Below are 13464 nucleotides of genomic sequence, written 5' to 3'. Positions count from 1 at the left end.
TCTCAGGGGTCTGCTAGGGCTGTCAGAGGTCTGTGTGGGGCTGTCGGGGGCTGTGCTGGGCTGTCGGGGGTCTGTGTGGGAGCGTTCAGGGGTCTGTGCAGGGCTGTCGGGGGTCTATGCAGGGCTGCTGGGGGTCTGCCGGGGCTGTCGGGGGTCTGTGTGGGGCTGCCGGGGGTCTGCCGGGGCTGTCAGGGATCTGTGCGGAGCTGTCAAGGGTCTGCTGGGGCTGCCGGGGGTCTGTGCGGGGCTCTCGGGGGTCTGCTGCGGCTCTCAGGGGTCTGTGCAGGGCTGCCGGGGGTCTATGCAGGGCTGCTGGGGGTCTGCCGGGGCTGTCAGGGGTCTGTGTGGGGCTGCCGGGGGTCTGCCGGCGCTGTCAGGGATCTGTGCGGAGCTGTCAAGGGTCTGCTGGGGCTGCCGGGGGTCTGTGCGGGGCTCTCGGGGGTCTGCCGGGGCTGTCAGGGGTCTGTGCAGGGCTGCCGGGGGTCTGCAGGGGCTCTCAGGGGTCTGCTAGGGCTGTCAGAGGTCTGTGTGGGGCTGTGCTGGGCTGTCGGGAGTCTGTGTGGGAGCGTTCAGGGGTCTGTGCAGGGCTGTCGGGGGTCTATGCAGGGCTGCTGGGGGTCTGCCGGGGCTGTCGGGGGTCTGTGCGGGGCTGTCGGGGGTCTGTGTGGGGCTGTCGGGGGTCTGTGCAGGGCTGTCGGGGGTCTGCCGGGGCTGTCGGGGGTCTGTGCAGGGCTGCCGGTGGTCTGCCGGGGCTGTTATGGGTCTGTGCGGGGCTGTCGTGGTCTGCTGGGGCTGTCATGGGTCTGTGCGGGGCTGTCAGGCTCTGTGCAGGGCTGGCGGGGGTCTGCGGGCTGTCCGGGGGTTTGCGGGACTGTGCAGGTTTTTTTTGGGTGTGTGTGTGCAGGCATCGTCCGATGGAACTAAAAGTCCCATCGGGCTATGCCTACTACAGTGACAGTGATTGACACATTAGCCAATGATTTGACAATAGTAGTCCCATCATCCAGCTAATGTGTTAAATGTAAAAAAAAAACCACAACATGCTACATACAACATTAGCCAATGATTTGACAGTAGTAGTCCCATCATCCGGCTAATGTGTTGAATGTAAAAAAAAAACATGCTACATAAAACATACAACATATGACATACAGAACATACAACATACGACAGTACATACAACATATGACAGTACATACAACATACTGTACATACAACATACAACAGGCAGCACGGTGGCTCAGTGGATAGCACTGCAGCCTTGCAGCGCTGGGGTCCTGGGTTCTAATCCCACCTTGGACAACATCTGCAAGGAGTTTGTATGTTCTCCCAATGTTTGCGTGGGTGTACTCTGGGTTTCTCCCACATTCCAAAGACATACTGATCGGGAATTTAGATTGTGAGCCCCATCGGGGACAGCGATGATAATGTGTGCAAAACTGTAAAGCGCTGCGGAATATATTAGCGCTATATAAAAATAAAGATTATTATTATTATAACAGAACATATGACATACAGTACATACAACAGAACATACAACAGTACATAAAACATACAACAAAGCATACAAAATATAACATACAGAACATACAACATATGACAAACAGTACATGCAACATACAACAGTACTTACAACATATGACATACAGAACATACAACATATAAAATATATGACATACAGTACATACAACAGAACATACAACATATAGCAAATACAACATACAACATATAACATACTGTACATACAACATACAGTACATACAACATGTGACATACAGAACATACTACATACAACATACAGTACATACAACATGTGACATACAGAACATACTACATACAACATACAGTACATACAACATAGAACATACTACATACAACATCTGACATACATAACATACAACAGTACAAACAACATGCAACATATGACATACATCACATACAACATACAACAGTACATACAACATACAACATATGACATACAGTTCATACAACATACAACAGTACATGTAACATACAACAGTTCATGCAACATATGACATGCAGTACATACAACATGCAAAAGAACATACAAAATACAGCACATACAACATACAACAGTACATACAACATATGACATACAACATATAATATACAGTACATACAACATATAACATACAACACATAACATACAACATACAGTACATATAACATATGACATTACAGAACATACTACATACAGCAGTGCATACAACATACAGTACATACAACATATGCCATACAGAACATACTACATACAACAGTGCATACAACATGCAGTACATACAACATATGACATACAGAACATACTACATATAACATACAACACATGACATACAGCACATACAACAGTACATACAACATACAGTACATACAACAGAGTACACACTCACCATCACCTTGATCCCCAAAGCCATTGCTCAGCTGTAAAAAAAATATTAAAATAATAAACAAGCAATATACTCCCTGTGTCCACAGATATCCAATTAATACAAGTGTCCCAGGACATCTCCCATGGAGAGCTGCCACATCAGCTGATGCAACCGCTCTCCAGGGGCTCTGGCAATACAATGACGGATGGTATCCTTCCGCACTGTATTCCTCAGCCGCTGTGAGAAATAGTCCGTACTCTCACTTGTGGCACTGCTGTGTGGGAAAATTATCACACAACTTTGCCATAAAGTGAGACCCTGAAGTCAGGTAAGCTCTTCAGTGAAGCACTGCAGGGGCCATTGTCTCCTCTCAGTGTGTCAATGGAGGCCCTATAAAGCAGTGATATCACCCGATGTCACTGTTCTATAGGGGAGATCATCGTGGGACACTCGTTATTAATTGGACTACGGCAGAAAGTGAGTATACGGTTGGTTTATTATTTTTAATTTTTTGCAGGCAATCGAGAATGGTAAGTATGGAGAAATTAAGAATATTAAAATACTTTTTTCTGGCTGTGACTTTTTTTATTTAACTCTTTCACTACTATAGGATTAGTAATGGATAGGCATCTTATTGACGTCTCTCCATTATTAACCTGGCTTAATGTCACCTTACATTAGCAAGGTGACATTAACCCCTTATTACCCCATATTCCACTGCTAGAGGGGAGTGGGAAGAGAGGGGCTAAGTGCTGGAATTGACGCATCTTACAGATGTGCCATTTCTGGGGCAGCTGGGGGCTGGTATTTGTAGCTGGGGGGGGCAAATATCCATGGCCCCTCTCTAGGCTATGAATATCAGCCCGCAGCTGTCTGCATAGCCTTTCTGGCTATAAAATATAGGTTGACCCCACATCATTTTTTGGGGGGGTCCCCCTATTTTATTAGCCAGTAAGGGCTGATATTCATAGCCTCGGAAGGGGCCATGGGTATTACCCCCTTCCCAGGCTACAAATATTGGCGCCCAGCCATCGGCTTTTCCCCTCTGGTGCAGAAAATTGTGCGGGAGCCCATACCGTTTTTTTTTCCGTTTTTTATAATTAAACATATTCATTAATCAACATCGGCCTTGCTATTGTATATCTCTGGATATATCTATGCATAAATCTATAGATCTATAGATGGATATCTATGGATATATCTATAGATATAACTATGGTATATCTATCTATGGATATATTTATAGATACATAGATATATCTATCCATATATCCATCTGGCTACTTTCACACATCAGGTTTTTGCCATCAGGCACAATCTGGCGAGTTTAAAAAAATAGATAGATAGAAGGAATGGGAAAGATAGATAGATAGATAGATAGATAGATAGATAGATAGATATGAGATAGAAAGAAGGAATGAGATAGATATATCTATTCATATATCTATCTAAAGATATATCTATGGATATATGTAGACAGATATATGGATAGTTAGATAGATATATGGATACATATAACTATATCTATCCATATATCTATCTACATCTATCCATAGATATATTGATAGATATATGAATAGATCTATCTATCTATCTATCTATCTATCTATCTATCTATCTATCTATCTATCTATCTATCTATCTCATTCCTTCTATCTATCTATCTATCTATCTATCTATCTATCTATCTATCTATCTATCTATCTATCTATCTATCTATCTATCTATCTATCTATCTATCCCATTCCTTCCATCTATCTATCTATCTATCTATCTATCTATCTATCTATCTATCTATCTATCTATCTATATTTATATCTATCTATTATCTATCTATCTATAAGGCTATAAAAGCACTCTTGATTTTAATACCCACTGCTTGACAAAGGCTCAGGAGGAGCCGAAACGTTGCCCAGTATGAGTGGGGCAGAATAAAGTTTTTTCACTTTTTTCCACCTGAAACAATTGGAGTGCTGCCTTCATTTTTTCTTCTGTTTAGTTTGGCAAGTATTAGACTGTTTGCCTGGAGGCTTAGCATCCGCTGTGAATTATTGTGCTGTTCCTTTTTTATCTATCTATCTATCTATCTATCTATCTATCTATCTATCTATCTATCTATCTATCTATCTATCTATCTATCTATGTGTGTAATAGAGTGTGGATTGGACAAATGTAAAAGAGGATGTTGGACTATAAATGACATCACAATTTTTTTTTTTTGCTCAATAATATATCTTTCAAAAACGCATACAAAAACGCATAAAAAAAGGATCCAAAAACGAGCAAAAAACGCACCTGCGTTTTATGCCAAGAGATGCAGATTCAGTGCAGAAAAATCCGCAGGCAAATCTGCAACGTGTGCACATACCCTTAGCATACAATATTTCATCAGGTTTTCTTGCTATGTCCAAGTATATGTATGATGCCAAACCTGGCACTGAAATTGTAATCTAGCATTTACATTCTGTGCACACATTCTATATAATACAGGAGCAACTATATGTTATACTATTTTACACATTCTATTTTTTTTTCCATTTTTCTTCTCCTGAAATACCGGTGGAAATACATCTCTTAGTGCACATAGAAATCACATAAATTAGGAAGAATGCGTCTCTGAATGTTATGCTTCAGGCTATTTTGCAGATTGTTTACTCTGAGAGAGCAAAAAATATTGAATTTGTTAACTCTTTGAATCACACACAGTTTGTTTGTGGTGGTGTTACTCAAACATAAGTATGGTTGGGAAAAGAAGTGAGTAGATCGCTTTGCACATCCCTACTCCACAATCCTGGCAAGTGCTTTGTGGCCATGGACAGGGGCTGCACAAATTTCCTCACCTTCTGGGATCCGAGGCTCAGCTTATGATTAGTTGGACTGGCGAGACATCAACTGTGTCTAACAAACAGGCGATTCTTGCATGTGTTGCGGCTGTCACGAAAACGCCGAAAACACTCGGTTAGCACACGAGCATGCTCCGATAACACCTTTATCCCAGCACATTTTGATACAGGAAAGATATATATCTCTAAAAGGTATCAACCACTGAGGACTCTCAAATCTAAATATTTTTTCTATCCCAGCACATTCATTCATCACTAATGAACATGTCTATTGTTGTCGCAGATCTCGACCTGCTCTCTGATGAGTCCACCTTAGAGATGACATCACGGCACCGGAGAGATAAGACACAGTACACCAGGCATGTATCTGAAGTATCTCTAGTTTATTAAGCTTACACACACTTTTATGCATTCTTATGTCGGAGGCGGATTCTCCATATATGGGCTAAGCATTGGAGAGTTTACTCCCTTGCCTCCCTATGGTTTCGCAAACATTTTTCTATACAAAACATTATTGTTCGTTATCTTTCAAGGTCATTTCATCCTCCATGCTCTGGTACAATTAGTTCAATAACAGCAATATCAGCGGTATGAAGAATAGTGAATAACAACTTGTTTATCTGACCTTTAGTAACTCTTATACAAAATGGAGACAAGCAAGATAAAATGGATCCTGCTATAACAAATTCCCCCATTTTATTCACTATTCTTAATAAACTGTACTGGCCGTAGGATTTGTTAGTATATATCATCATCAGTTGTGTGAGTGCAGAATTTCCCAGTATGCAGTGCCCCAGAGATCTGGTCGTTGCAGTATGACACTCTGCCACTAAGGGGAGTGATGGTACGTCTGATGGAACTAAAGGAGTTCTCCTGACCAGGTATCACCAGAACACTTTACACTTCACACTCCGGCCACTAGGGGGAGCAAAAGGCTTTATTTATTGGGCCACTCCTCACACTGGTAAAACTAGGGGTTGGGGAGGAAGTTAGTCAGAAGCTGACTGCGTTGGATTCAGGCAACATCCCGTGGCAGGGGGTGTTGCAGGGAGAAGACACAGGGGGGTCCCTGTCAGGTGTGGGAACCTGGCAGGTGCCTAGCGAACAGAACAGAACGTAGCGGAACCGTGCCTGCACTACCTTGCGGCAGTATCCTAAGAAAGAGACACGAAGGGAAGGATATTGTGGAACAGTGTAAACGAGATCAAGCACAAAGGAGTACCAGTAGGAGTCGTGCCGTGAGACCGAGGCAACATCCTACTGAGGCGCGTAGCCGGTGGCCTGAACACCACGGGAGTAACTGACTCTAAGCCTTACTTCGAACTCCGCAGGACAGTTAATTATAGGTTGGCTGTCTACCTTAAATTTCCTACGAAGACATAGGGTGCAACAGTGGGAGATGGGCATCTCTAGGGTCCCGGAAGACCTCCAGGCCTTCCCGTCATACGGGTGCGTCCTAGCCATAACATATCTGGGGGACGAGAAACTAGCAACATCTGGAACTAAAGAGAGAGAGCTGTAGAGAACGACGAACGAGAACAGCAGTTGTGAGGACTATTCTGAATGCTCAGCAGGGTAGGACTACAACACAAACAGGCGCTAGTGGTAGGCAACGATTTCCATCTGCGAAGGAAACTCTGGAAGTGCCCATCGGACCGGACGGTCTCAGATAGCCCTGTTAAACGTGCTCTGGATTGAGGATCCTGAAGTCTTCAGTAAAGAGGTAAAGAGACTGCAACTCTGTGTCCTCGTTATTGACTGCACCTCACACCATCACCATCCACCTTACTGGGAAGCCCTGGGGACATACTTCACCTGTGGGAAGGTATACCATCCAGCTGCCATTCCATCACCCCAGCGGACCCCACAGCAGCATCGGTCACCCTGACCGAACACCACAGGTGGCATCACGAACCCCTGACAGACTGCACCACCTTTATTGGACGCCCCTTAGCAGGGTCGTGGACCAGGTCTAGCCACCGTGACAGCCTCAGAACCGAAACCAGAGAGGCCCGGTACCGAGAACCCGCGGCCCTGTGTCTGGGGGCGCTCCAAGTACATACAGAGATACACTTAAAAACTATTTTAAACACTATATATATAATAAGGACAATCGCAACAAAATGCAATAAGCTTTGTAAAATCCCAGCTACCCAGCCCTTGATCCCCTTAAACCAATTGGCTGGGTTGAGGAAAGAGAAAGTATCTGACCACCAGCTGTCTTTAGTGCGATCATTATCTTTGTCATATTGGTCTCTGAGTCTTTGAATGTCTTCTAACTTTAGCTTCATTGGCAAGTGTGTCAGAACAATTAGTCCAGGCAAACAGTTCCTCAGGTGACACAGGGATAGCCAGAAAGGGGATACTTGTGGCTGACGTTGGTGAATGCGTACAGATCCAACAGTCAGATAAGGGCTGGGAATTTCTCAACAAGTCATCTATCAATTTTCTGTGATGTTGCACAAACTTATTGTTCAATGATGTTGGAGAATTCAGACTGTCCCATGCGATTACGCATAGTATCGTGCAAATCGAAACCAGACAAAATATTATGTTTCCTTTATCGGCTATCGGGTTCTTTAACTCGCATGCAGTGCGATGTGTGGATCCAACTACGTTTTCCTTCGAGCTTGACAGCTGTGGCTGTGGTCAGGAGCACTTGGTATGATCCGTCAAATCTTGGCTCCAGGCTCTTCCGGATGTGCCGCTTTATCACTACCCAGTCTCCTGGCTCCAAGGGATGGTGTCCAGGAATCTTGTCTGGGTCTGGAAGAGAACTGAAAACAGTTAAATGCACTTTAGCAAGGTGTCCATGTAAGGCCTGCACATAGCTAGTCAAGTCCTGGTACTTGAGCTGCAACTGTTGTGGAAAGAAACATCCAAGATTGGTGCCCCTGCCAAACAGAATCTCATGCGGTGACAGTCCTCAGTATATCTTACTGAAAACAAAGCCAAAGGAAGGCATTCTGTCCATTGTTTACCAGTCTCTGCCATTGCCTTCTGGATTTTAAGCTTAAGAGTTCCATTTAGTCTCTCCACTTTTCCACTGCTCTGTGGATGGTATGGAGTATGCAATGCTTGACTTACCCTCAGTGCTGCTATTACCTCTGACAAGATCTCTCCAGTAAAATGGGAACCCCGATCGCTTTCAATGACCTCAGGAACTCCATATCTGCATATGATCTCAGCCATCCGTTTCTTCGCTGTTGTCTTAGCCGTAGCTTTGGCAACTGGGTAGGCTTCTGGCCAACCTGAGAATAAATCAATGCAGACCAACACATACTCATACGTCCCTACCCTAGGCAACTGAATATAATCAATCTGCAGTTTCTGAAATGGGTAAAGGGGCCGGGGATTGTGTTTGGATGGAGTTTTGACTGTCCTAGCCTGATTATGTGTGGCACATATCATGCAGCTCTGTACCTGCCTTTCTGCGCAGATGGAAAATTCGGGGGCAATCCATGGTTTCTGTAGGGTGTCACACATGGCCGTCTTCGAGTGTTGCACATTCCCGTGCCATCATTGGGTACAGTGTCTGTGGTAGGCAGACCTTTTCACCCCTCCCCCATAACCCAGTGACTGTATCAGAGCAGGCTCCTATCTTTTGCCACCTATTTTTCTCCTCCTTACTTGCCTGTTCTTGTAACCGGGCTAAGATGTCTTTTGGCACAAATGGAGATGGTGGGGTGTCCAGGTGACGTACTTTAGAGGCTACAGGAGTGCTGGCTGCTTTCTTGGCAGACTGGTCTGCCAGTGCGTTACCCTTTGTCTGTCCATCAGTGTATTTGGTATGTGCCTTTACCTTTATGGTGCCTGCTTGGGAGGGAAGCTGTAGTGCATTCATAAGTTGCTGGACTGCCTCATCATGTTTAATGGGGTGGCCATTTGCTGTCAGGAAATCCCTGGCTCTCTAGATAGGCTCATAGTCGTGTGCAATGCCAAAAGCATACCTGGAATCAGTGTAGATATTTACAGTCTTACCTTCTGCTAGTTTGCATGCTTCTGTGAGCGCCTTGAGCTCTCCTTCTTGTGCAGACATATGAGCTGGCATTGACTCTGCCTTGATTACCTCATGTTCTGAGACCACAGCATATCCGGTACAGAAGCGTCCTTGGTCATCTTGGTGACGGGATCCATCTACAAAAAGCTCAAAATCAGCATTAGGAATGGGCACACTAGAGACAGTAGGGAGACCAGCCGTTTCCTGAGACATCAATTCCAGACAATCATGTGGTTTAGAAACCTGATCTTGTTCCTCTGGATCCATTCTAGAAAGAAAAAGAGTGTCCTTTTCCATGTCACCTACCCCTCCCACTTTTGGATCCATAGGAACTGGAAGAAGAGTAGCGGGGTTTAGTACAGTGCACCTTTTCAAAGTCACATTAGTAGGCATGAGAATAGCACACTGAAGTCGCAGCTGTCTAGCCATGGACAGGTGGCTAGGTTGTACTTTGTTAAGGATACTATGTACATCATGTGGGGTATGGACCGTCAGTGAGTGATCCAAAACAATCTCTGACTTGTGTAGCAACAGCTGGACAGACAACACAGCCCAAACACAAGAGGGGCTTCCTCTTGCCACTGTATGCAGGCGGCCGCTGTAATAAGCAACAGGTCTCTGTTTGTCTCCATGAAGCTGAGTCAGCACCCCTGTAGCATGACCTGCATTTTCATGAAGAAAGGTTAAAAAGAAGGGCATAATTGGGGATGCCCAAAGCTGGAGATGAAACAATGCATAATTTCAGAGAGTAAAAACAGTCAAGTGCCTCTGGTGTAAGGTAGAAGGGGAAAGGTTGCATACAGTCATATAGAGGTTGCATTAAGATGGAGGCAGAACGAATCCTTGGACGAAAATAGGAAGTTAGTCCTAGAAACACACGGAGGCCCTGCAAATTCCGTGGGGGCTGCATGTCCATGATAGCCTGTTTTCACTCAGGGGTGAGGTGCTTTTCCCCTGGAGAGAGACAATGTCCTAGTAACACAACAGTACTTAAGCAAAACTGTAATTTTTGTTTGGATACCTTGCACCCCTGTTCATGAAGTAAAAAGAGTAAGAGATCATGGCGATTTTACAAAGAGAACGAGAAGGAGCACACAGCAATAGGTCATCAACATACTGTATGAGAACTACTCCTTTAACATGCCAGCCTTGTTGGACTTGTGCCATGCACTGTGAGAAGATAGTAGGAGAATTTTGGGCTCCTTGTGGTAGGACAGTCCAAGTATACTGCTTATTGCGGAAGGTAAAAGCAAAAAGATACTGACAATCTGGGTGCAATGGAACACAGAAAAAGGCATTTGCTAAGTCAATAACTGAAAAACAAATACTGTTAACAAGTATGTGTGCCAACAAGGTGTGTGGGTTAGGAACCAAGGGAGCAAGCAGTTCTGTTGCGACATTGACTGCTCTGAGGTCATGGACCATTCTATAATTCACTGGCTCCCCAGGTCTAACCTTTACTGGATACAGGGGAGTGTTGCAAACGGACTGTGTAGGCACAACAACCCCTGATTCCAGCAATTTTTGTAACTGTGCGTCTATTGCAGCCTCCTGAGCAGCACTCAAAGGGTACTGACACAATAGGGGTGGTGCTGCCCCTGGTTTCAATTTGACTATTATGGGAGGAACTTTGAGTTTTCCCACATCAGTTTTGCCTTTTGCCCACAAATCAGTGGGGAGTTGATCCAGGGCAGATGCAGTGGGCGGATCACTTTCTGCAGTACTTGCAGCTGCATCCAGGGCCATAATCTTGCAGAGGGTACTGGGTTTAAGTTGAGGGGTCATAGTCACTGTTCCGTCATCATGGTAAGTAATAACTGCCTGTAGTTTCCATAAAAAACGTCAGCTCCTAGCAAATTACATTGTCCCCTGGAGGCTACCATTAACTGAGTCAGAATGGTCTTTACACAAATGGAGAGGGGAATGGGTTCTGTCAGTCCTAAGGTCTGGGTCAGCGCATTGAAAGGTGTGGCCATGACAAAGTAGGTGGTGTCTCGGAAGGGTAATGGACAGTCTGAAAGCGTGATAACTGAGTTGTCAGCTCCTGTGTCAACCTGAAAGTCTGCTGTAGTTCCTCCTGGCAAGCTCACCTGTACTGTACAGTCGGGGGTGGGAGGTAGAGTGACCAGAGGACACAGTTGCAGGCTGCCAATTACCTATTCGTCGGTCTGGGGGGTGAGAGGGGTGGGAACCTTATCTGGGTATGGGTTTGTGCGACAATCTTTCCTAAAATGTCCCGGTTTCTTACATCTGTAACACAATCTAGGGCCCATAATGGGTCCTCCACATCCTACACCTCTCTGTGAGGGTCCACTCCTCTGAAAGTGGACCTTAGTCCTCTGCTTCTGCGAGTCCAAACTGACTCCATGTGCAATCTTAGCAAGATCGCCTGGGGGGCAGGATCTCCAATCTGGTCTACTTGACATCACCTTCTCTCTCACATACTTATCAATCCCTGGCATATATGCATGACTTAACAAACATGTCGCAGTTCTATCATCTTTACCATAACTCATATCAGACCATCGTTGTTGCAACCTAAAGAAATAATCAATGGGGAGCTCCTTCGGGTCCTGTACACAGGCTTCTAAATGCACCGATACTTCCTCCTGTCTAATCTTACAGGCTTTTTCTAGTGCCTCAACAAAGTCAGACCCTGACCTGGCATTGTTAGGTTCTCCGCCTTGGGGACCATTTCCCCCTGGGTACATTTTAAATGTCTCAGCTGTAAGTCGGGTGGAAGGCGCTTCCCCCAGGGCTGAACACACTAACTGTTGCATGTCCTCTCTGGTTACCTGGTAAGTGTACTGTATCACCCCACACTGTCTGGCAAAAGTCATAGGTCGTAGGTTAATGTCTGGCAGCTGGGCAGTCAAAGACATCTGTTCTGTGGGAGACCATGGCTGATACCTACTAGCAACATGGTAAGTCGGATTTCCACTATCAGCTGCGCCGTCCTCTACTTTGGATCGTGTACCACTTGAGACTACTGTCTGTTTCATGGGAAACAGTTTGGGAATACTTGGACACAACGTGTGGGAACTGCTTGGCTGGGGACTGCCGCAACTTACACAATAATCAGCGGTTGGTGGGTTCTGTTGACCACAATGTGGGCAGATCCATTTTTCTGGTCCTGTCTGGTTTTCTGTGGAGACATAACTGGGGGGCACTGGCGGGGTGGAGCACATGGAGGTAAACTGGGAACAATAGCAGCTTTGCAGTTCCTATCTAGACATCGGTATACAAGATTATTCCTCGGGTGAATTTTTCCACTTACTGCTCTTCATAGTGTCGGGAAGCATCTGCCCACATTCTAGCTTGCCTCAAGAGTTTCTTATCTTTAAGCCACCCTGTATGGGTTTTTATGAAGTCATGCCATCTACCTGAATCTAATTCCCCTGAGGGGTGGAAGCCCCTGCCTTCAAGAGCACACTAACCTGCTTCTGGGATTCCTTCCCTTCTTTTCTCTGGACTAATTCTCTAGCACTATAGAACCCTGTACTCTCTTGGTTCCCCATTCTATTGCTAGTATACGTGCAGGCTGAAAACTATCAGACGAACCTTTCCTCCTCACCAAGAGTAGGCTATGTCCTCCTGCGTTAGTCCTATACGTGCAGGCTGAAAACTATCAGACGAACCTTTCCTCCTCACCTAGAGTAGGCTATGTCCTCCTGCCTTCGTCCTAAACTATAGGTTTACTGTGCTCACAGATTACTATATTAACCTGCTTCCAAGATTGATAACACAGGTATATGAACAGACAAACAACAAACACTCCACAAGTGCACCATACAAAGATCATAGGGTCAATCATTTTAGTCTAACAGTGGAGTCATCAGTAACCACACAATGAGGGTTAATATCTGGGTTCAAGGGTACCTGAGCCGGGCAGAAGAAACCCGTGATTTTACCTGATCCTGGTCGACTAGAAGAAGGGGAAAACCCATCCACAAGTGGAATGACGTAGGCAGAATATAATCAGTATTCTTACCCTAGCGCTGTGTGATGCCACTAGTCCCGAGAAGTCCCCTGGTCCATTTCTGGAATCGGCCGGGTATTCAGATGAAACACTCAGGTCAGGTCCCTGTTCGGGCAACATCAGAATTGTTGTCACAGGTCTCGACCTGCTCTCTGATGAGTCCACTTTAGAGATGACATCACGGCACCAGAGAGATAAGACACAGTACACCAGGCATGTATCTGACATATCTCTAGTTTATTAAGCTTGCACACA

The 13464-nt window shown here is 45.2% G+C and overlaps 1 long non-coding RNA gene across 1 annotated transcript; it reads right to left on the bottom strand.

The window, feature by feature from the left end:
- Nucleotides 1–5594: 5594 nt before the first annotated feature.
- On the bottom strand, nucleotides 5595–11035 carry LOC138644817 (uncharacterized). Its single transcript, XR_011314662.1, has 2 exons — nucleotides 8336–11035; nucleotides 5595–8007 (listed from the first exon to the last, which is right to left on the bottom strand). It is a non-coding gene; the product is annotated as an uncharacterized lncRNA (long non-coding RNA).
- Nucleotides 11036–13464: the final 2429 nt, after the last annotated feature.

The sequence above is a fragment of the Ranitomeya imitator genome, chromosome 7, assembly GCF_032444005.1.
Source record: "Ranitomeya imitator isolate aRanImi1 chromosome 7, aRanImi1.pri, whole genome shotgun sequence".
Lineage (NCBI taxonomy): Eukaryota > Metazoa > Chordata > Amphibia > Anura > Dendrobatidae > Ranitomeya > Ranitomeya imitator.
Note: the sequence above shows the minus strand (reverse complement) of the source record. Positions and strands in the feature narration are given on the sequence as shown.